The sequence below is a fragment of the Molothrus ater genome, chromosome 4 (genome assembly GCF_012460135.2).
Source record: "Molothrus ater isolate BHLD 08-10-18 breed brown headed cowbird chromosome 4, BPBGC_Mater_1.1, whole genome shotgun sequence".
In the NCBI taxonomy this organism is placed as follows: domain Eukaryota; kingdom Metazoa; phylum Chordata; class Aves; order Passeriformes; family Icteridae; genus Molothrus; species Molothrus ater.
The window spans coordinates 31,294,898-31,317,359 of record NC_050481.2 but is presented as its reverse complement, the minus strand read 5'-3'; the positions used below and the strand labels follow the sequence as shown (position 1 = coordinate 31,317,359).

The following is a 22,462-nucleotide window of genomic DNA, read 5'->3' as shown; positions in this document are numbered from 1 at the left end:
GGTTTTTTGTTGTCCTTCGTCGTCCGGGGAGAGAGAATCTGTTCACATGTATCCCTGACATGAAACTGACTTAGGCAATTTCCAGAGAGTCAAGTAGCTTCCGAAAGTTGAAACTGTCAGTAAGGAACATGTTTAAATGCAGATCTGCTTCAGTGTGTTTGAGAAATGTGATGTCTTTCAAAGACTGCCTAACCAAAAATGTTCAGAAGCTTGGAAAGGGGCTCCTCACCAGAAATGTATCAACTGCATTAAATACAATGTCAACCAGTCATGTAGCAAGGTGAGGAACTGCAAGCTCTCTGTGACCTTGCACAGATAAAATAGCAATCATTTCAACGCTGGTTATGACAAGAGGTTATAAATACAGTTTTATGTACAGAATTTAAACACAATAATTTTGTATGAAGGATTTCCACTGCAGAGCCAGCAGTGACAGGGCCTTGCAAAGATGACTAAACACAACCCGCAATACTATGCTTTATTGCATCGTGCTCAGCGTAATATTTAAACTTGTCTGGGGCAAAAGCACGTACCCCAAAGGCCAGGAGATGAGTCTGTGTTCGGCCAGAGGCAGCCCCACCTGCCCCTGGCCACAGCACTGCGGCACCCAAGGCATTTTCCATTTGTTTGCCATTGCACAGATAATTCCCATGCACTTCCTTGGGCCAACAGAAATCTCGCAGATGCCTCAGAACCTGCTGTATTTTCCACTTTTATTTATTTGGATTTTTCCCCGCACTGTTTCCAAAGAGCTGCGCCTCTCCCTCTTTTCCCCCACCTCCGGGAGGTACCGGGATGCTTCGGCTGCCCCTTCCCCGGGAGCCGCGGCATCGCCACCCCCCCGGCCCGGCCGGGAAAGGTCGCGGATCTGCCCCTGCCGCCACCGGCCCCTCTCCTGGCCTCCCGGCCCGAGGCCTCCCACCAGCCCCGGCACCGGGGAGGGAGCGGAGCGGCCTCCCCTCCGCGCTGCCGAGCGCTCCGCGGGGAGCGGGAGGACGAGACGAGCGGGGTTCCCCTGGCGGCCCCGGCAGCACCCCCTCCCTCCCGGGCCGTGTCCCAGCGCCGCCCGCCGCCGCCCCACCGGCGCTGGCCGAGGTGCTGACGGGCTCGGCCGTGCCGCCCGGAGGAACGGGGCCCTCGGGCCGGACCCTCGATCCCCGCCCGCCCCACCGGGAGCGGGCCCCGCCCGCACACGCGGCCCCGCCGCCGCCCGCGCCCCGCGCTCACCGCCGGACGCTGCGATCCCCCCGCGCTCAGCGGCGGCGGCGGCGGCCCGGGAGCGGGCGGGCCATGCCGCGGCCCGGCCGCAGCGACAGCGCGGCTCCTCCGGCGGCGGAGCGAGCCCCTACCTCCGGCGGTGCCTCCGCGGCCAGTGAGCATGTGCGGCGCCGCGGCGCTCCCCAGCGAGCACGTCCCGGAGCCCGCCCACACTCGGGCACTGCGCGCCGGGAGGGGCGGCGGGGCCGCCGGCCCGGACCCCCGGCCCTGCCTCCGCTGGACACGGGGCACCGGCGGGGCGGTGGGACGTGGGCAAGGGGGTGGCGAGACGAAGCATCCTCTGGTCTCTGGCGGGAGGAAAATGCGTTCGATAGTGGTGTTGGGAGATACCTAACAGAGTTGGCAGGAACAAGAGAATATTAGCGGAGGGGGACTGAGTAGGATGAGAGGAAGAGGGAGTGCAGGCTTACACAGGTTAGTGGAATGGTGGATCCATGGGCCGAGGCCAATTGTATCAGGTTCAACAAGGCCAAGCGCAGCATCCTGCCCTTGCAGGGCTACAGGCTGGGGGAGAGTGACTGCAAAGCTGCCCAAAGGACTCTGGGGCTGCTGATCAACAGCCATCTGAACATGAGCCAGCGTGTGCCCAGGAGGCCAGGAAGGCCAAGGGCATCCTGGCCTGGATCGGCAATAGTGTGGCCAGCAGGACCAGGGCAGTGATTGTCCTTCTGTACTCGGCACTGGTGAGGCTGCACCTCAAATCCTATGTTCAGTCTTGGGCCCCTCACTACAGGAAGGACATTGAAGTGCTGTAGAGAGTCCAGAGAACTCTGGACCGAAGACCAGACTCTGATGGAGGGTCTGGATGGTAAGTCCTATGGAGAGCAGCTGAGAGGTGGGCATGTTTAGCCTGGAGAAAATAAGGCTCAGACAAGACTTTTCTGCTCTCGACAACTGATAAGGAATTGTATAAGGTGAGGATAGATTATTTTTCCAGCAGTCCCTCCTGCCTGGGGAAGGGGCAGGAGGCAGCCCAGGATACCAGGGTGGGCAGGGAGAACTTGCCAGCCCACCTTCCACTCTGCACTACCTTATCTTGGTTACAGTGCGGATGCATCAACCAGGTCTAGGCAGATGTAGGGACTGGGGCATAGACTCAGCTCCCTGGGATGAGAACCACCTCCTTTGCTCTTTTATTGTCCCACAAGCAGCCAGAGAGATGACTCTAGCATTGCTGGTGCTCTCCTGTTTAGATGTAGCCATAAAGGTGGAAGTCATTCCTGTCTGGCCTCTGGATGCAGGTGACAGTAGGATATGGCTGAGTTACCATGTGCTCCAACTTGGCATGTCACATTGTGAGCCTGTGTGAGAACCTTCACACAACACACGTGGAAAGCTAGCAAGGAAAGAACAAGATATGGCTGCCATCAGTTTGTAGTGAGGACTGCCTTGTTTAAGTGTGATTTTATAAATTTCAGGATGGTTGAACTCAGACATTTGTATGCACACTTTGTGCATGCAGCAGCACTTCTCCATCACCTCGGGCATTTTCCTACTAGAAGCTTGCCCTCCCTTCCAACTTGCTTGGGCTACCCCAGACGCCTTTTACCCTGGGATGTGGCTATGGTCTGATGGTTTTCAGGGTGGTGGGAAAAAAGGCCAGGAAGTGCATGTGCCACAGAGGCAGATGAGGGGAATGATGGCCGCTGCATCCCCAGGGAACCAGCCTTGGAAGCCAATGTCCTGATCTCACATCCAGGGTTCCCAGGAAAGAAAAAGGGTTCTCCCAATGGCAGCATCCCCTTGCTGCTCTTGGAAAGGAAGAAAACCAAGCTGGCCTTGCTGCAGGGAGCAGTTCTTTGCTCATTCCCTCTCCTCATGTTCCTGAGCTGTCACAGACAGATGCAAAGAAGCAGCTGGTTTTGAGCTGTTTCCAATGAGCTCCCTGCCCACAAATGTTAAGGTTTGGCTCCAGCTGTCTGGAGACAAAGACAGCAGTACCAGGAGGACTGGAATGGGCACTCCACCTAATTTTTTTTTTGGCTGCTGAGTATGGGAAAGTTAGACTCTGTCCTGGACTCCTGGACTCCTGTATGTGCTGCTGTGTCCACATTAGAGTGCCTGAAAGTCCCAGCACAGCTCAACTCACAGGCAAGGTGTTTGTTTTCTAGGTATAAACCCACCAAATAAAATAGCAGGAACCTGAAAGTCTCAGCAATTGCCACAGTTCATCCTCTCCTCTGGAAGTGTTACCTCTCCAAAACAAAAATTTCCCCAAGGGACAGATAAGGCTCTATGGCTCTATGCCACACTTGCCAGTAAACTTTCTTCCATGACTTTGTTCAAAGACAGTTCCTTTTACCTGGAAAGAGCTTAGCAGAAGCATTTTTCTATTGCAGCTTCTTTGAAGCAGCACATGTTGTAACACCTGATGCTGGGGCAAGGCCAGGACCAGTTGTGGGCAGCAGCCCCTGGGGTTCCTGCCAGCTCCCCAGCCTCTGCGAGCCCATGGCACCCACCAACTCACACCCCAAGGAAACCTCCTCCCCTCCATCTCAGTTTTGCTGTCCTTTTCCACATGTGCTGGGCTTGGCACCACTTCAAGGTCATAATTCACCTGCAAGCTGGGGAGTGCCTAGAGGACAGGAGCAATTGCTTTGGCAGCTTCCCTGTGCCTACCACAACATTAGACACATGAAGGAGAATGGCAGCTCCTTCCTGGTTCTGCTTTCAGCTGGGATGACAATTTCCAATCTTTCACTCTTCACAACCTCCATCTCCTCAGCCAGGCAGGCTGCATTAAGCCACGTGCCTGGGCTGGCTCTGGGGCAGAGCTGCTCATGCAGAACTGAGACACCACAGGTCCCCACACCGACTCCCAGTTCCATATCCATGCCTCACCCACACACCTGAAGAGGGGAACATGGCAGCAGAAGCAGATGGCAGTGGAGAAAGCAGATGATTAAATTCAGAACTATTTTCTATTAGAAAACTCCAACTTATTCCTCCAACTACAGCAAGCCTGGCTGGGGCTTGCCCCCATGCACTGGGACACACAGGAGAAGCTGGCATGTCCCAGAAGGTGCAGAGCCCCAGCCCTGCTGATAGGAAATATCCCAGGACCTGTTCTGTGGCAGTTAGTACCCCAAAGTCATAAAACCCCCTCAGTTCACGGCATTCCATGTGAGCTTCAGCAAAGGAATCACTGCTCCAGCAATCAACCACAGCACATGCTGGGCTGCACAACTGGTTGTTCTCTAATACCAAGAAACCACATTTAAAAAAAGAAACAACAGTATGTGTTGCAGCCCAAACCAGAACAGTTCCTATTTCAGCCCAACCTGATTAAGTCCCACAGGGGCTGTTCATCCTGAGATAGGCTCTCCCATGAAGAAAGGGGAATAAAAAGCAGGCCAGCCCCAAACTTCCATGGGCATATTTCCTGGCAGAGGAATGCATGGAGAAAATAAATTTTAAAAAGACAAAGGAGAGAATTAGTTTCTCTTGTCTCCTTTGAGGAAGTTTCGCGCAAGAGTTTTCCACTTTTGGCAACAACCAGAGTTAGATATTTTGGCTGGATACCCTCCACTTGCCTCAGCAGGGGCACCAGCTTTTTGTCCTGACTTGCTGAGAGCCTGATCTGCCTCTGCCAACTGCCCTGGCCTGGCTGCCCTTTCCCCACCATGGCCCCCATCCATTGCCAGCCAGACATGGTGGCACCATGGAGCAGGTCCTGGAGCTTCCATCCCACTGCTAAGGGCAATCCCTTCCCTTCCATCCCTTCCCAGCCCACAGAATGCTTTTCAGAAGCTTGGAAAGCCTGACCCACAGGGTGCTCATCCCACTGACTTGCTCTGCCAGATTTCAACTGCCCCTAGGCACATGGATTCTTTCTTAATTTCTGCCTGCATTTCCTTATAATTTCTTTTACTCCCCATCGCTGGGGACACAGAGCTGCTTCCATTTATCTCCAGAAACACTTAATTCCACTTTTCACTTGCTCCCTCCCTCCTTGCCGCTTCTGTTCATTTGCCTTTTCAGCAGATCTCTACCCAAACTGGTACTCCATCACTTCTCATGACCCAGATGTTTGACTACTATTTCAGTTCTTCTTAAGTTACATTCCTCCTAATGCTGTCATCTTAGAGCACTTGCTACAGACTCAGGAAAACTAAGACTGGGGCAAATCTAACTCAGAAGGGAGCGAGGAAGAAGGCTTGCTTTGGGCAGCAGGATCCATCTCAATCCATCAGGTACAGGCATTGGCAAGAGCTTCCTGATCAGGGCAATGCAGTGAAGATTCTGTAAGAAAAGGCCTCTTCTTCTGCTTCTCATCCTATAAAAGCAGCCCAAGGTCACAGACAACTGCTTTCCTGCCTGGCAGCACCTTCTTGGCAGTCCAGCAGACAGAATAATCACTCCATCTCCTCACTGCACACTTGCAAGAGGAAGCCAGAGCTGTAATGCGTGCAAGGCTCTGGAGGACAGCCTGCACACCTTTCAGATGTCCTATTGCAGAGCCAGCCATGCTGGCAATGCCCAAACAGGAAGAAATGGAGAAAACAGCCTCATGAGAAAGCCTTATACACTGAAGCCAGTTGATCCTGAGTAAAGGTCCAGCTTCCGCTGATTGGTGTTGGTCATATTGGTTTGTATTTTAGAGATCCTTTTGAAAATAAGTGACTAAAACACACGTTTTACTGGTAAATGAATCTATAGGGGAAGGCACATGTCTGTCTCAATATTCATTGTATTTCAGAGTGCAGTGGTAGACTTAACTATCTTTCCTCTGCTTGCAATTGCTGCCTTGTCAAGAGCTGGGAATATCTAACCATGTTAAATTGTCTAATCCAGGAATAATTCCCATAAATTCCTGATCTTAGGTAATATTCACTAGAAAATTCTTGTGTAAACCAAATACAAAATATAACAAGACATTTCCTAGTGATCAGCCCAGGGACATTAGTTGTTTCTCTAGTTTGCAGTAGTAGAACATGGACATCTGAAGGTCCAGCTCTGCTGTTCAATTCCACAAAAGATACTTTGCAGCTGTAGATGATAGAATTTCTTTGGGTTTATTGCTCTTTTTAGTTTCATTAAGGTATTGAATTTTGTGTAATAACACTGTATGTGTATATATTTCAAACAGATTGTTTCAAACTTTTGATTTTTTGAAGTGATTTATACCACATTTAAAATAATAACAATAACTTAAAAAAAAAAGAAAAGGCAGAGGACTCAGAAAGTAGTCCTGTGTGTTCTGTAAAGGGACCTGGATTAAAATCAGATTATGTTCCTGCAGAAGGAAGAAAAGTCAGAGAGCAAGCAGACTGGCCTGAGTGATCACTAGAAATCAAAAAAAAAACATAGGAAAAAGTGATTACAAGTTCTTTAGCCACAAACCTATGTAATTCATAAAGAATCTACTTTGCTAGAGGATGAATTATGACTGAAAAACAAACTTCTAATGTCAAATAGCTGACCAAATTTTATTAAAGCCTTTGCCAAGCCTTTTTCAGGAAAGAAAATGCATATTTTTAAATTTCTATTAACACAAGGACCCATGCCTTGGTTTTCAGACTAATTCAGTGAAAAATCAAGACAGACAGAAGATCCAAATCAAATGAAAATCATATTTCATTAGTTTCAATGCTCACCAAAGTTGTTTTTCTTATAAATTGAGTTGATTTATTCACACAATTGAAAAACACAGTTTCAGAAAAGATTTAATGTTCTCCAAACTTTGTAATTATAAATGATTTATTTTAATCACGTGTCACATCTTGATGGCTATGGTGAGCATCCAGAAGACTTAGAGATTTACAGAGCACCTAAGAAAGACTGATTTCCAAAGGACGATGAAAGCTCTTTCTTTTTCTTTCCTTCTCTACTATTGTAATAGGGTATACTTCCTCAGGTCTTTGTAGGAAATACAGACATAATAGGAATTTGGTATACAAGGTTTCTCCCATCTGGCATAAATGACCAGAACGGTGGAAGTAACCTGATTTTATTTCTTTGAAATGAAGACTAATGATTTTCCTTTCATTTTGAAATACAGAAATTTGAAGTAGCAAACCTAACAGCAAAAAAAATAGCAAACAGATGAACCATCAGATGAAGAAAATTATAGTCTGTCCTCCTTAATGTTCCAGTTCTCTCATCTCTCTCTCCTTTCCAGATACTGAGTATGACAGATGATCCTTACAGGGTCAATGTGGCAAATCTGACTGGAAAATTCAGAATATTATGCCTTGGTGGATGCTCTAAAATTAAGACTTTTAAGAGACCTGCACACACAATGAAGTGTCGCATTTATTAGAATTAAATGAGAAAATTATTAGAACCCTGTGCCCCTTAAAACCTGTGTATATATGTATTTCTATATATGTTAGGCCTTATGTATCTGATAGATAAAGAGCTTGTCAAAAAAGCAATTGGATACATTGATCATAATAGACATGACCATATTCATAATATGAATATGGAAGCATATTCATTAGTATGAATACTACATATGAATATTATGAATACAGGAAGCAGCCATGTCTAATTGATGTCATGGATTTATAGAAAATCGAGATCATACAAGATGCTGAAAACATATGTTCCTTGCAGCTTTATGCATTTTATTGCTTACATTCACTATGTAGCTATGCCTTTGCTGACAGATCTCCGTGTGCAAACCACTGTCAAGCTGTTTGTATGACTTTATGATTTTTTGCCCCATGCAGTGGTGCACACACCAGTCACCCAGCCCCTGCCACACTACAATCCTGGGATTCCTAGGCCTTGAGAAGATGCACTTGGAGCTTGTCAGGAGCACTGTCTGCTCCCAGCAACTACTACAATCTACTGACCACCTGGACTTCAGCAAACAGCCTTGGAAACTCATTTTTCTGACTGAGCAACAGCCCAAAGTGAAATAATATTTTAATTATGAAATTTTCAAAGAAATTTTCTGACCTGAATTGTGGCCAGGATGGAAGATTACTATGACTAAAGCCACCTCTCTTGTGGTTCTAAAAACAGCAGCCCAAAGTGAGACCCTCTGAGCTCTCCCAGACCACGGCAACTGCAGCAAGCAACCTCCCTCTGCCTGGGACACCTCTCGGAGCCAATGAACTCTCGAGTTTGCTCTGCTCAGAGGATCACTGAATGATGATGATGTTTCTGGGCTGATACCCCAACTCCTCAAGGCTCAACCGTGTGCCTGTTGAGAAGAAGTAAAGGCATCTGAAGTGAGCACTTTGCTGAACTCAAGAGTAATTTTTCACAGGTACATTTTACAGACTCTTTATGTCTGTGTGAGCAAGTGTGAAAATTAGTAGGAATGTTGCTCTCCTAGATTCTTAAGTACTTTACGTTTGAAATTAAAGTTAGGCCTGTGAGTTACTGTTGTGCTATAGCAAATTCTATATGAGTTCTCTGCTAAGCTGTCGATCCTAAGTTATGGACTAAGTGCTATTAAATTTAAGTGTTGTTAAGGTTAATGGCTGTCGAGCTTTCAGGCATAAACTGTTGGTAGAGGCAGGCTCAGTTTAGCACAAGGGTCTACTCTGAACCTCGTGACTTCTGGGTCTTCTGGGTCTTCTGTATTCTTCTTCACCTTTACCCTTTCCCATCCTTTTCCTTCCCAACCTCCTCCCCTAAACTTTATTGTTTAAAGAATTTAAACTTTTGTTGCACATTACTACACTCACAATGTTTGACATTATAACAGCCACAATGGTAATACCTTAAACAAAGAGTTTTGAATACAGTCATATACTTATAATAGTGTTAAAAAAACCCAACTAAACATCTCTTGAAAATTACAAAGACTCATTTTCTTCCTGTAAGATAATATTTTAGAAAGTTGAGAAATACTGTCACACCAGTTTTGTGAGAAAAAAAATTATAATTAAATCAAAATACACCCATTTGTCTGCATCCACATTTAACTCATATGCTCTCATTTAACCCCTAAGTCTCAATAAAATGGTGTAATTAATTGACTGAATGCATTTAGTGCCATTTTGGATTCTTTTCTGGATTATACTGTCATTGAGGAATTGAGATACAAGTCAGTGGTGGAAAGGATTAGCCTGTCAGCTTCAAAGTTCTTAAAGGCAGTGTTTGTTCATGCATAAATGGTAGATGTAAATGACTTGTGAAGAGTTAATGCATGATTAGTAATTGTTATCAGCAAGCTACAGGCATGAACTGCATGTCTCATGAATAACTGTGCCACAGCTATATCTATACAAATCAATAAAGAATATAGCTTAACCTTGAAAAGAATCAGGAAGACAGTAATTGTTGAAATGTCATTTAATAACACCTATACTTTCTGCCATATAGACTCTTTCTAAAGGCACTTATTGCATGCAAAGTGAATTAATACAGAATTAGGTACCTGTCTTTATTTCCTCTACTTACATAATAAAAAGAAGAGACAGATGCCTTGTTGGACAAGTCAAGGCAATTCCATCTAATAAGAGTTTTAAGCATGATTCAGTATTCCTCCTGGCTGACTATTTTGGAAAGGTATCTAGATGTTCCTGAGGACAAAAGTGAGGACAACATGCAACATCACATTCAAATTTCCTTTTTGCCATTGTAGCACATGTATTATACCTAAATCACACTGCTGATGTGCTTTACTGTAGTAGTTGCTCTTTACTTAAATTCTTCTTGATTTGCACTCAGTCTGAACAGCTGTCAGCTACCTGCTAGACATATGGTGCCCAAGGCCCACAGGGAAAATTTCTTACAACCCACAAGATGCTCAGTTGCAGTCTTTGGAACACTTTTAGCACACTGGCATGGTGTTATAATGAATTGCGCCTATCCCAGGCTCAAATTCCAAACTGGACCTGAGCCCCAAAATTTTTACCTAAAGAAAACAGATCCTTTCTGCCTTTAAGAGAGCTATTTCAGCAGAATCTTACTTTAAGTTCTTAGTTTGGTTTTTAGTCTAAAATATTTATATTCTCTATATTTGTGCAAATATATATCAGTCTGAACTTTAACTGTCCCTCCCTTAATGAACTGTCCCTTCATTCAAATTTAGCAATTCAGAAAAGGGACACCATCATAATAATTGAGAGAAAGTCTGGGTTTTCACACCACTGTGAATGATCCATGCATGTTAAAGGATCTGCCTTAGGAGATCCCAAAAGACATTGTTAAATTTACCCTGAAATTAAAGCCCTGCTACTTTTTTTTTCCCAGAAAACCAGGAGAAGTAGCAATGCCTGAATGCTGATTATTTGGGTAAGGAGTGAAATGAGGATTCTGAAATGCAGTAGAATCATGACCTATACAGCAGTGGAAGTCTTGGAGAATGAATAAACTCAAAAAAAGAACACCTGCCTGAGGCATCATCACAGGTATGTGACACTATTTAAGGAGATATTTTTCAAGAATAGGAATGTTGGACAAAATTAGGGGTTGGAACGATAACTGTTATATGAACCCTCTTGACTGAGCATACTTCTCAGAGGCTTGAATACAATTAACCATGCAAGAAAGGCCATGTCCTTTTAGTTTGAAAAACACACTTCAGAGTAATAATAATTATAAACTTGGTGCCTAGTTATTACACTACATGGTTTTTCAGAAATTATAATAGCAACTAATAATTTACAAAATAGAAACCTCCAAAAATATGCTACCCAGAAATCCCTGTAGAAAGTCCATTCATCCTAAAATGACAGCTTGTTATGGAAACAAGTATTTTACACATTATGCCTGAAATGTACAGGGTAAATTGCATCCCTTACAGCAACATTAAAAATAAATCTAGCACTGAAACTTCAAGAAACTGTGGTGAAAGTTCTTGTGCTGCTATTTGTTTTTTATAAAATCTGTAAACATAGGTGCTAGAGAATGGGTGGTCATTCAATATAACATACTGACCTCTGAATGCATCCTTAGCATAATTTTCTCTTGTCTAAGACATCATCCTTCCTGTCTTGAACTAGGAGAGACTTATCCATGCTAATGGATCTGACATCAGTGTTGCTGGAGAGAACAATTTTTATGCTAGAAAAAAATACATTCTCATTTTCAAATTACATCTGATTGTTATATTTCTGCCTTCATATAGGTTCACTTTAGTATCAACTCAGGCCAGTCAGCAGAGCCATTACCTTTTTGTAATTATTCACATCCTTAAGTGTGTGTTGAAATGCTTTTTTTGATTAAAGGTCTGTATTTTGTGTTAGCACTTTTCTTGAACATAGCTAAAATCATAGATCCTGCAGTGATTTTTGATGCCAAACTCAATGGAAATATTCAATTTTTTAACACTTGAAAGATTAGGACTGGGGTTTGTCTGCCCAGATTGATCTGTTTTGTCCAAGTACCAGTCAGTTATTCTGTATGCAGTATGAATTCAGTTGTGTTCCTATGAAGACCATGCAGTCCTTAAATATTTGATGAAGATTATCAAATGACTTCATAAAAGCAGCCTTGCTACTTCAGGCCGCTGGACCCCATAAACCAACATTTTGTCTGCACCAGTGGCCACAGGCAGATGCCTAAGGAAGAGTATGAACAGGACCAGCAGATGTTACTTTTTACCCAAATATCTTTCCAGACTCCAACTATTTTCTACTCAGGGGATTTCTTAATACCATTTTGCAAGTACACAGACCTTAGTGAATTAGAGCAAGAGGCACTGCTGCCCTGCCACTCCAAGTTAGGAAAAGAAGAATATGTGAAAGCTTGGGTGCACAGAGGAACTGTCAGACTGCAGAGAAATAGTCTGAGACTGGCTGCTGCAACTGTCCAGTCCAGCATTATGGCTCTGCTCCAAGAAATAAATTCCCATAGGGCAGAAAAACCAGGTAAATAAGAGCTAGAAACACCAGGGTCTTTATGACATTGTTTGCTTCTGATTTGCAGTACATATGTGTAAGTATTTGCCCCAGTTTTTCTATTTTTTCCCCATTTTTCTTGTTTCATAACCCAGACCCAACTCAGATTCACAACCAGAAGTGGTTTTCAATATTCATTCTGATCCTTGGTCTCCTGTGGTCTGACCATTAAGTTTGTGAAGCAAGATCTTAGGTTAGCATGCCAGCATCTGGATCCGAACATATAGACTTCCAGTGAAGACAGACCAGGCAGTAACTATTCTGCTTTCCAGTCCAGCGACTAGGAGAATGTGACTCTGAATCTTCCCTGAGCACATCTTAGAGAGGAGCCTTCAGAAGCTGTTTTCCATTTTGTTAGAGTCCCTTGCTGCTGGAAGTGCAGCTGATCAGCAAAAGGCCACAGAGTCTGCTGAGACCACACTAACAAAGGACCCGGTCAATCTCTTTTTGACTGGCATGTGAACCAAAAAATGAGACCAAGTCATGATATCATGTACCATAATGAACCAGTAAACAGGTCAGCAAACTGGACAGTGACTTTAGGAACAGCTGCTATAGTCGCTACATATAGCTGGTAGCAGCAAGGATAGCAGAAATGTATCTCTAATGGGTTTTGCAACATTTATAAGTCCCATCAACATTCTCTAATATCCAGGGAGGCCTCTTTTCTTTCATCAAGCTCCCTACAGTCAGTGACAATCTGGAGGCTCTTAATTATTTACATTATTTACTAGTTACTTAATGGCCTAGATGCTGAGGGTGATGTTTGGTGGAAAAGTGATAGTATAAATAAAATGTATCCAAGGCAGACGGTTTCAAAATCACACAAGGAATAAATATGATCAATGTTGCAGTTGCACTCTTCAGCTGTGAAACTCAGGAAAAAATAGATTACAAGGGACACTTTGATGCTGCTCAGTCTCCTTTTGAATGTTTTGCCATGCTGCAGTGGCATGCGGCAGTATGGTGTGATGCAAACACAGCAGCTTGCTGTCCAGAGCAGTTTCCAGCCTTTCCATCTACAGATCTCAGGCACACATCCCAAGCTGTCTGACCTCAGATTGCTTGGACCTAGTCTACCACACAAGCTGTCCTTGCTTTACTTTCTGCTTCAGTCACTATATTCCCCTCTCATTTCCTATTATGGAGTTTCCCAGTCCAGCCTCTCAGCACCCACTCTAATCTAATCTTAATGACTACTGTCAGCCTATCCAATCCCACTCTCTGAGTCTTGCTTGAAGGCCTGAAACTAACATAGAGCATGTGGGAGATATCAGGGCTCTCTCACTCATTGCCAGCATGGAGGACTCAGTTCCAAACTGCCTGGGTGGGCTCATCAGCTCACCAGAAGGCTTGATTGGAATTAAGGACCTCTAGATAAAACAGTTTTAGACAACTGGCATAAAGGAGATGAGTTGCACTGCTTAAGTTACATGTTTAGGTGGCAGTCACAAGCTAGGAAGGTCTCCAGTTGAATGATGACCAAAGAGCACTGGGCATTAGAAACCCTGTCTAGGGGAGAGGGAACAAATTCTGGTGTTCTGCTGAGGTAGGACCTGGTAAGGACATTGGATTAGCACTAATAAGGTTTGAACTAGACCACATCTCCTTGGTTTTTTATGTGAGATACACAACAGCCCAACCTTACTAAAGTTCACTTCTGCTTAATTCACTTCCAGTGCAGGCTAGGGTGCTGCCAGGGAATGGTTGCCACGGTGTGTTTTGACAAGCCCTTATTGCATCCTTCTTAGCACCTCATCTTTTAGGTGTATACGATTTGATGAAACAAATATGGTATGCCCTTTTCCTTTCTAGAATTTCACATTCTTCTTTTGCTCTCTTCTCATGATTGTTGAATAGAATTGAACCAGCACCTGGCTCGCAGTCCCAGCAATGTCTTGTTTCTTGTCTTTAAATATGTGGCTAACTTAAAAAATACTAAAAATCTGATTAGTACCAATTCTCTGGATTTTCAGATCAGTAGCTATGTTAGTCACTCCAAAAGTGAAGTGACTTCCTTTTTCCTCCTTTTATTGAATCTACTTCAACTACTGGATCCTTTGCATAAAATGGATATAAGGCTACTTAACAATGCATAACTCCGCTGTTTATTTTATTAAATATTTCAAAATTAACTGAACAGTTCCCTTTAATAAGTAACTTGGCTTGGAGCTTTGCAGAGATATAGATCACAGCAAAACATGAAAATCTTGAGATGCTCACTGTGATTTACTGAGAGTGAAAAAGTCATATAATATAACTGATATCACTCTATGCAACACATTATCACTATCTCTGAAATGCTCCAGTGAACTTTTTGAACAAACCAAACAAAAAAAGCAACCTGACAACTTGTTCAAAAGTATGGAAAGCCCTTGCTCAGACACAGTTAATAAAAAAATTCCCTTTTGGTACATGTGAACCAGGATTTTGTGTTCTAGTTATGGAATATCTTTGTTGGTGTAGATGAAAAGATTTTTAAATTGTTTTTCTTGTCTTTCAAAACAACTTTGTTGCCAGTCAGATATTTACAGTACAAGTTCAGAGTAACAGTTCTGTTATTTAAGTGGTGGAAAATAAACAAATGCAAACATTAATGTGTAAGGAAATATAACCAAAACATTTTATTAGCTTAGCCAGAAAAAAAAGGCCACAAAATATCTTAATTTAGAAAATTTATCTTTTTTGTAAAACTAGGCACTGATATTTACTGATGATTCAGTCCAAATTTGAGTTGCATGTGCAATTTGATTGATGATACAGCCCACAGCTTGGCCTGCTCTGACCAAATGGCAATTGTGTGGAAGGAGATCCAGCCATCCAAAGCAGACCCAACTCTGTCCACCCAGGGATCTCCCATCTAGATCTACTGGGAGACAGTGTTCCTGGCCACTGATGTTTAGCAAGGGATGATTCCCAGCTCTGAGAGCACTGCTTTCTTCCTCTGTCAAAGGGGAAAGCCACACAAAGCTAAGCTGTTTGACTTTGCCTTGGGACAGAGTTGCAATCCTCATATATCCCAGCACAGATTTCAGCTCAGAAGTGAGGTCAGGTTTTGTCATTTCCTGAATGAACTCAAACTCTGCCTGGGATCTGATTTAGACAGTAAAGAAAAAAGGAAAAAAAAACCAAACCAACAAAAGAGTAATTATGGTGTGCAGGGTGAGGGAGAGGGGAGCAAATAAAAGGAAAAAAAATAAAAGGAGAAAAAAGGAGAAAAAAGGAGAAAAAAGGAAAAATGGAAACTAAGGGGAAAGGGGCAAGGGAAAAAAAAATCAGTCTTCCTAGATAAGAACCTGGAATATAAATGGAGCCCCCATACATGACTTTTTTCCCTTGACTTGATAACTAAGGCTATCCACATCAGTGGGAAGAGAGGCTCCCTAAAGCTGTTTGTTTGTTTGTTTGTTTGTTTGTTTGTTTTCTGAGATGAGTTAGCAGTGAAGTTCCTATTAGCATTTTCTTTGCTAAAATCTCCTCAGGACTTCCATGAGACTCACCTTGTTTTCACTGCCTTTGTGAGCATTAAGTCTTCAAAACTATTATTGTCTGTGTGTCATGAGAAGATTGTGTTGCTGGAGAAAAAAAAATTAAAATCTTACCTTCCCCATAATACCTCTGTCCATAGATTCTTGCTCTCCTTAAGAAACTCAGGCATTTCCTTGATTCTGACAAAGTATAGATCTCCATTCATGGGCATGAACTAGGCTGTGATTTGGGCTTCTCTGTTAGGCTGCTGCAAATTGGAGACATTCTTTAGACATGTGGCTCCTGTCTGGTGGCTGAAGTGAAAATCCTATTTTAAAGGACACAAAAGTGTTGCACTGACATTACTAAGTGGTGCAGATATCTTGTATTTATGTATGGTCTTAGGACTGGGTATGTGTTTTTAAGAAAAATTGTATTTCTGCAAACATTTGACCATAGGCACGCACTGCACGGGCATGAGGAGGTAATGTTACAAGTGAGGTGAGCCAAGGGCACTCTGATAAGTGGCTTCAACCTTGGCTCCACCAGGGGAGAAACCATTTTCCAGCACGGCAGTCACACACTCTGGCACATCCTGCAAGACTCCAGTTGTAAGTGCAAGGCATATTCAACTCCTCTGGTACTCAAAATAAAAAAAATGTGCAGCTATTCTTCCCCCAGAGCAAAACAGTCATTTTGAGTTAACTTCACATTAGCCATTTAGTGTCAGTATACCAGCTCTTCATCTGTTTCTCCCAAGACTGTGGGATACAAGTAACCTATTAGCATCCAGCCAGCATGGATTTATGAAAGGCAGGTCTTGCTTGACCAGCCTGATCTCCTTCTCTGGCAAAGTGGTAGATGAAAGAAAGGCCCTGAATGTTGTTTACCTGGAACTCAGTAAAGCCTCAGATGTTTCCCACAGCATTCTCCTGGAGAATCTGTCTGTTTACAGCTTGGATGGGTGTAGTGTTCTCTGGGTAAAAAACTGGCTTGGTGGCCAGGCCCAGAGAGTGGTGGTGAATGGAGTTCCATCCAGCTGGCAGCCAGTCACCAGTGGTGCTCTCCAGGGCTCAGTACTGGGGCCAGCCCTCTGTAATGTCTTTATTGATGACCTGGACAAGGGGATTGAGAGCACCCTCAGTCAGTTCACAGATGACACCATGCTGGGTGGGAGTGTTCATCTGCTGGAAGGTGGGAAGGATATGCAGAGGGATATGGGCAAGCTGGATCATGGGCCAAGGCCAATTTTATGAGATTCAACAAGGCCAAGTTCTGGCTTCTGAGTCACAACCACTCTGTGCAGGGCTACAGACTGGGAGCAGAGTGGCTGGAGAGCTGGCCAGTGGAAAAGGACTCTGGCCAGTGGAAAAGGACACTGGCCAAAAAGGCCAATGGCATCCTGGCTTCAATCAGCAGTAGTGTGGCCAGCAGGACCAGGGCAGTGACTGATCCCCTTGGCACTAGTGAGGCCACACTTTAAGTCCTGTTCCCAGTTTTGGGCTGCTCACTACTGGAAGGACTTGGAGGTGCTGGAGCAGGTCTAGAGAAGGGCAATTGAGCTGGTGAAGGGTCTGGAGCACAAGTCTTATGAGGAGCAACTGAGGGAGCCGCAGATGTTAAGCCCAGAGGAGAGGAGGTTCAGCGTGACCTTATCACCCTCTACAACCACCTGAAGGAGGCTGTAGCCAGGTGAGGGTTGGTCTCTTCTCTCAAATAACAAGCAACAGGACAAGAAGAAACAGTCTCAGGTTTTGCCAGGGGAGGTTTAGATTGGAAATTAGGAAATTTTCTTCATAGGAAGGGTTGTGAAGCTGCCCAGGGAATGGTTCCTTGGAGGGTATTGAAAAGATGCATGGATGTTCAGCAGTGAACTTGGAAGTGCTGAGTTAATGGCTGGATTCAATAACCTCAGAGATCCTTCCCAGCCTAAATGGCTCCTTGAAGTGTGCCACAGCTAATGGTTTTCTCTTTAAAGTTTCTGCAGCCACACTGAATGATATGTTGGGAAGGTAGTCTTTATGAATATTTGTCTTCTTGATAGATAATCAGGAAACATATTAAAGTCCTCCAGCAGTGTTTCTCAGGAAGAACAACCTTGCTGTGCACAGGCACTAGCCTAATTTTGAATTAAATTTCAAAAATTTTGTTTGGAATTCATATTAAAGTGAAAATATGTTCCTTTGGTCCACAAATGATTACATTCTTTCTGTTTTACACAGAAACTGTCACTATCCTTGACACCAAACTCATTTTTCTTAATGGACTCAATCCACTGTCAGCAAAATCAATGAAGTGCATTTTTCATCAGTCTTAATGGGATCTGGAAAAGGGCCCATGTTTCTAAATAAAGCCAAACACTGGGCTGATTTTGTATTCAGTTATACCCATGCAAACTGGAAATCAGCCAGTTGGCAACTTCTTTTTTCTTTCCTTCTCTTTTTTGTTTTGCAATAGGAAAAAAAAAAGTCCACTTTATCAGGGTGAAAAAGGTAGAAGCACAAGATTACAAGGATAAAAATTCAATTCCCTTTTCAAGTGGTGTAACACTTGATCTGAATGCCTCGGCTCAGAAGGGGATTTGTAAATTATCCAAATTTCAGCATCTTGAATAATTTGCAGCAGTGCTAGGGTTGACATGACTTAAGTGTGGCTGTCCACATACTAAAAGCCTTTAATATTGCTGACTATTGGCTGAGTATAACAACACTCCAACAGTATTTCTTAAGTCGCACCTATGTATGAGGCAGGCAAATGTAAAGTACAGCTCTCACATCTGTTCCAATCACCTCTTGTTCTTGGAGACTTTCTTCATTTATTTGCTTTGGCAAAGTAAAGAGATTTTTGCACAGTTTCTGGCACCTCTATGTATGTAAAGATATAACACAATCCCTGAATTTGACATACAGGTGGATTATGACAATGGCTTAAACAGCAGAGAGCTTTAAAAGCAAGAATGACACTCTGCTTAGTTTTCAAATAATGGCAGTTTTCTAAACAATTCCTCACACATAAAAAATGGCAGAAAACCCTGTGTGGTTGAGAACATGGTTGCCAATGACCTCACTAGGGTTACCTCAAAAAAATAGGAAAAGACAGTGCAGCACCTGGTAACATTTCCTTTCTCCTCTATTCTCTGCCAAAATAGCTTCTTATAGTTAGGAAATGTTTAGCTCTCATGTTTTAGATCTGGAAAGTTTAATAATAACTTTCTCTGCTTTATAAACTTTATGAGATTAAATCATTCGCAGCAGACAGATAAGATGTAGTTTCAATACCTCTCCTTCATTCTCTGGGTTTCTCTTTGAAAAGGAGTGTGATTGCTATAAAAACCTCTAATGCTTCACAGGAAAAATAATGGCACTTATGTACTCTGTTTTGTTAATTCTCTACCATATATGAAGAAAAAGAGATCCTTTTTGCCTGTGTCTTGCATAATGTGTAGCTTATACAAAGAAGAATGGTCAAGAGTTTAAAGAAACCACCATCTACAGCAAGTAGAATATGGTCAAAATCACAGCTAAAATGCAAACTGGTGTGGCAGATGAGCAGACAGAGAAGAGTAGGCCTCCAAGGCAGGCAGGCAGGTAGGCACTGATTAATCTTGCCATCCTTTCACTTGGCAAAGAGCACAAGAAAATACCTCTTTCCATCCTTAAGGACATATGACCACCAACAGATTCTACCTGCATTTATGTGTTAAAGTGTTCTCAAAAAAAATATGATAAAGTCCCATTTTCAAGCAAGAACAGATTAAATGAAACTAACCCCCTAATTCTTCCACCACTACTCTGTTCCTTGCTTTTGAGGCAAGACATAATTCCTGTTGATGTCCATAGGAGTCTTATTAGTAGAGCAATGAGAAAGAGTACACAACCTTTTACAACCTCAGCCATCCTTTTAGAAGAACAGATATTGTTAAAGAAATCTGTGCCTGCTCACAATGCCTTTCACTGGTGCCACCTGGCACTGCCTTGGCCAGTGCGCAGTCCCCCTCTTCTGCTTAGCTTCAGTTCCAAACTTCCAGGCTCCAGTGGACACAAGTGCGTCATTTCAAAGATACAAACACAGTCACATTTTAATCTTTTGGAAAATGTGACTGTGCAAGATGCTCTGCTGGAATGCTTTGGTCAAAGCATGTTTGACAAAGTTCCTGGAAATGTTTTTTAGTTCTGTTTCAAAGGCTATGATGATTAAATAAGCAACACAAACATCAGTGTAATCAATACGAAATCAATTACTGGATTAGTTTTTCCTCCTTGGATAAACCTTAAGGAGTACAGAATACATACCTTTTCCAGGAAAAAAATGAGAAAAAGCTTTGGCAGAAGCACAGTTTAGAAATACTTTCCAGAATACCTAGCTAGAGCACTGCAGGCTAAGGGAGACATTCTCAGGCAGTTGTCCTGATGGTGATATGTCATTGACCTCCAAAATGAGAGTTTACCTGCTCAAGTTACCAAATATTCTATCTTGAATGGAATTCAAGAGAAAGTAGACCCCAATTAGAGAGAAGTCCTACTTAGGCAGAAAGCACTATTTTGTGTCCTGTCATGTTGGCCGATGGATTTTCTCACATACAGGAGTTATGTTTAATCAGCTAGTTTAATTCTTCCAGTAACAATTTAATGCATTTAACTCAATACACTTTTTAGTAGTGGTTTTTTTGTTGGGTTGATTTTTTTTATTTATTTTCTAACTGTATTTTTAACCTCTTTCTTTTGCTCAAAGCTAAAACATTTCACTTGTTGCCAGGCGTGAGTTTGGTACACATATTTAATACACAGTACAGATTTTATCAACATATGCTCCACCTCTTTCTTATTTGGAGCATTACACTCATTCTTTCCTCATAATTAACCCTCCTTACCTCTTGCTTCAATGGAAAAAAAAAGAAAGTGATGAGTGATGCAAGGCCCCACCAGTGACAGAATTTTTCTGTATGGAAATACTAATGCGTTCCAGTGCTTTCTAAGATATGAGGTAACTTTTTGGCTAGATATCTTTGATTTTTTTAAAGATTGCATTGTGACATATACCTTATGATACGTTTTTTTATTTAACATCACTAGATTATTTTCTTTGTTCAAAAGCTTAAGAATTCTGAAAATGGCTTCTGTTGATATGGGTATTCAAAGTGTCTTTTTGTATCTATTTTCCAGATGATCTTTAGTTTAGATCACACTAAAAAAAAAAAAAAAGAAAAGAAGAAAAAGAAAAAAATAACTATTTGATGCCTAAATTCTATTAGAATTAGTTATTTTTTAAATAAAAAACCAAGGTCACTTCTCTCACACACACATTTTAGAGATCATCCTTCCCATAATCTATGAATTTATATTAATTGAAACTGGTAGATAAAAGTACAATCTCAGATTTTTGTTATATTAGAGCCTAGCTGACTTTGTAACTTAGATAAATAGCAGTGTCTGTAGAGCAGTCCATCCTAGTATTCATGATTGGTCTTGAGCACAGTATCATAGAATATGCTGAGTTGGAAAGGACCCACAAGGATCACTGAAGTTCAACTCCTGCCTCTGGACAGGATGGCCCCAAGAATCACACCATGAGCCTGAGAGCATTGTCCAAATGCTTCTTGAATTCTGTCTGTGGTCATCCAGGTGCTGTGACCACTTCCCTGGGAAGCCTGTTCCAGTGCCCAACCACCATTTGGGTGAAGAGCCTTTTCCTGATATCCAACCTAAACTGCCCCTGACACAGCTTCAGGCCATTCCCTCAGGTCCTGTCACTGGTGACCACAGAGCAGAGATCAGTGCCTGCCCCTCCTGTGCCCCTCACCAGGAAGCTGTAACTGCAGTGAGGTCTCTCCTCAGTCTCCTCCAGGCTGAACAGACCAAGTGACCTCAGCCACTCCTCATATGGCTTCTCCTCAAGGCCATTCACCATCTTTGTTGCACTATTTTGGACACTCCAATAGCTTTGTATCTTTTTTATGTTGTGGCATCCAGAGCTGCCCCCAGCACTGGAGGTGAGGCTGCCCCAGCTCAGAGCAGAGCAGGACAATCCCCTCCCTTGCCTGGCTGTGCCTGCTGCCCCCCAGGACAGGGCTGGCCCTCCTGGCTGCCAGGGTTCAGTGACTCACATTCAATGCCATGGATCAGGACCCCCAGCTCCCTTTCTGCAGCGCTGCTCCAGCCTCTTGTTCCCTTGTTCCCCAGTTTTAGTCTGAACCAAAATTCAGAGAAAGTCCCAGAGGAGCTTCAATAAAATTTTGCCTGGAGTTCTTTATGAACAAGTCCCAAAGGAATATAATGAAAGGAGAAGTATGTGAGAAAAATGAAAAGTATTTTCCAAATTCCCATAACTACTTTCTTAAATTGCATATATTCCATGAGTACTCTGCACTTCCCTACTTTTAGTATTGAACTACTGCATTGTTCTGTTTACAAAAGTAATTATTATTTACTTTCCAGTCACAAAAGAAGAAAGCATCAAAAATAAATCTCTCAGGCAGGTTTTTCCTTAAACAAGAAACACCAGCCACATGAAGCCTCATGAATGGTTACCATAAAAGCTAAAAACAAACAAGGATTTCTTGAAAATGCAATTGCTCAATATACCCAAAACTGCCAGCTGCAGTTTCCTCTTTGGGCTATTGACTTCATAACCTTACCCAACCCTTCAGAAATTTCCTGATCAACAAGATTTTTCAGAAGCTTTATGGAAAAAGCAAACAAAACAAAACAAAGCAAAAAAACCCCATTGGTTTAAATTAATTTCCTGAAGACTGAATTACTTCATTAGAAGTCAGACTAAACAATTGTAAATGTTACTAAAAGTAAACCAGTTTATCACCTTAGAGCAATAAAGGCAAATAAGCAGACAAGAAAGCTTGTTGGAAACTACTTCTTTAGACTATCACCTCGAAAGAATATTCAGATATTTTTTGA

General features: G+C 42.9%; 1 protein-coding gene across 2 annotated transcripts in view; it reads right to left on the bottom strand.

The window, feature by feature from the left end:
- The window catches only part of GLRB (glycine receptor beta), a 46,473-nt gene extending 45,105 nt beyond the window's left edge, over nucleotides 1-1,368 (bottom strand). Inside the window, exon 1 of one of the 2 annotated variants that reach the window (XM_054514546.1) lies at nucleotides 1,350-1,368. The gene's annotated coding sequence lies outside the window, so the exon portion shown is untranslated. The other variant, XM_036381691.2, reaches the window with a different exon arrangement.
- Between the last annotated feature and the right edge of the window lie 21,094 nt (nucleotides 1,369-22,462).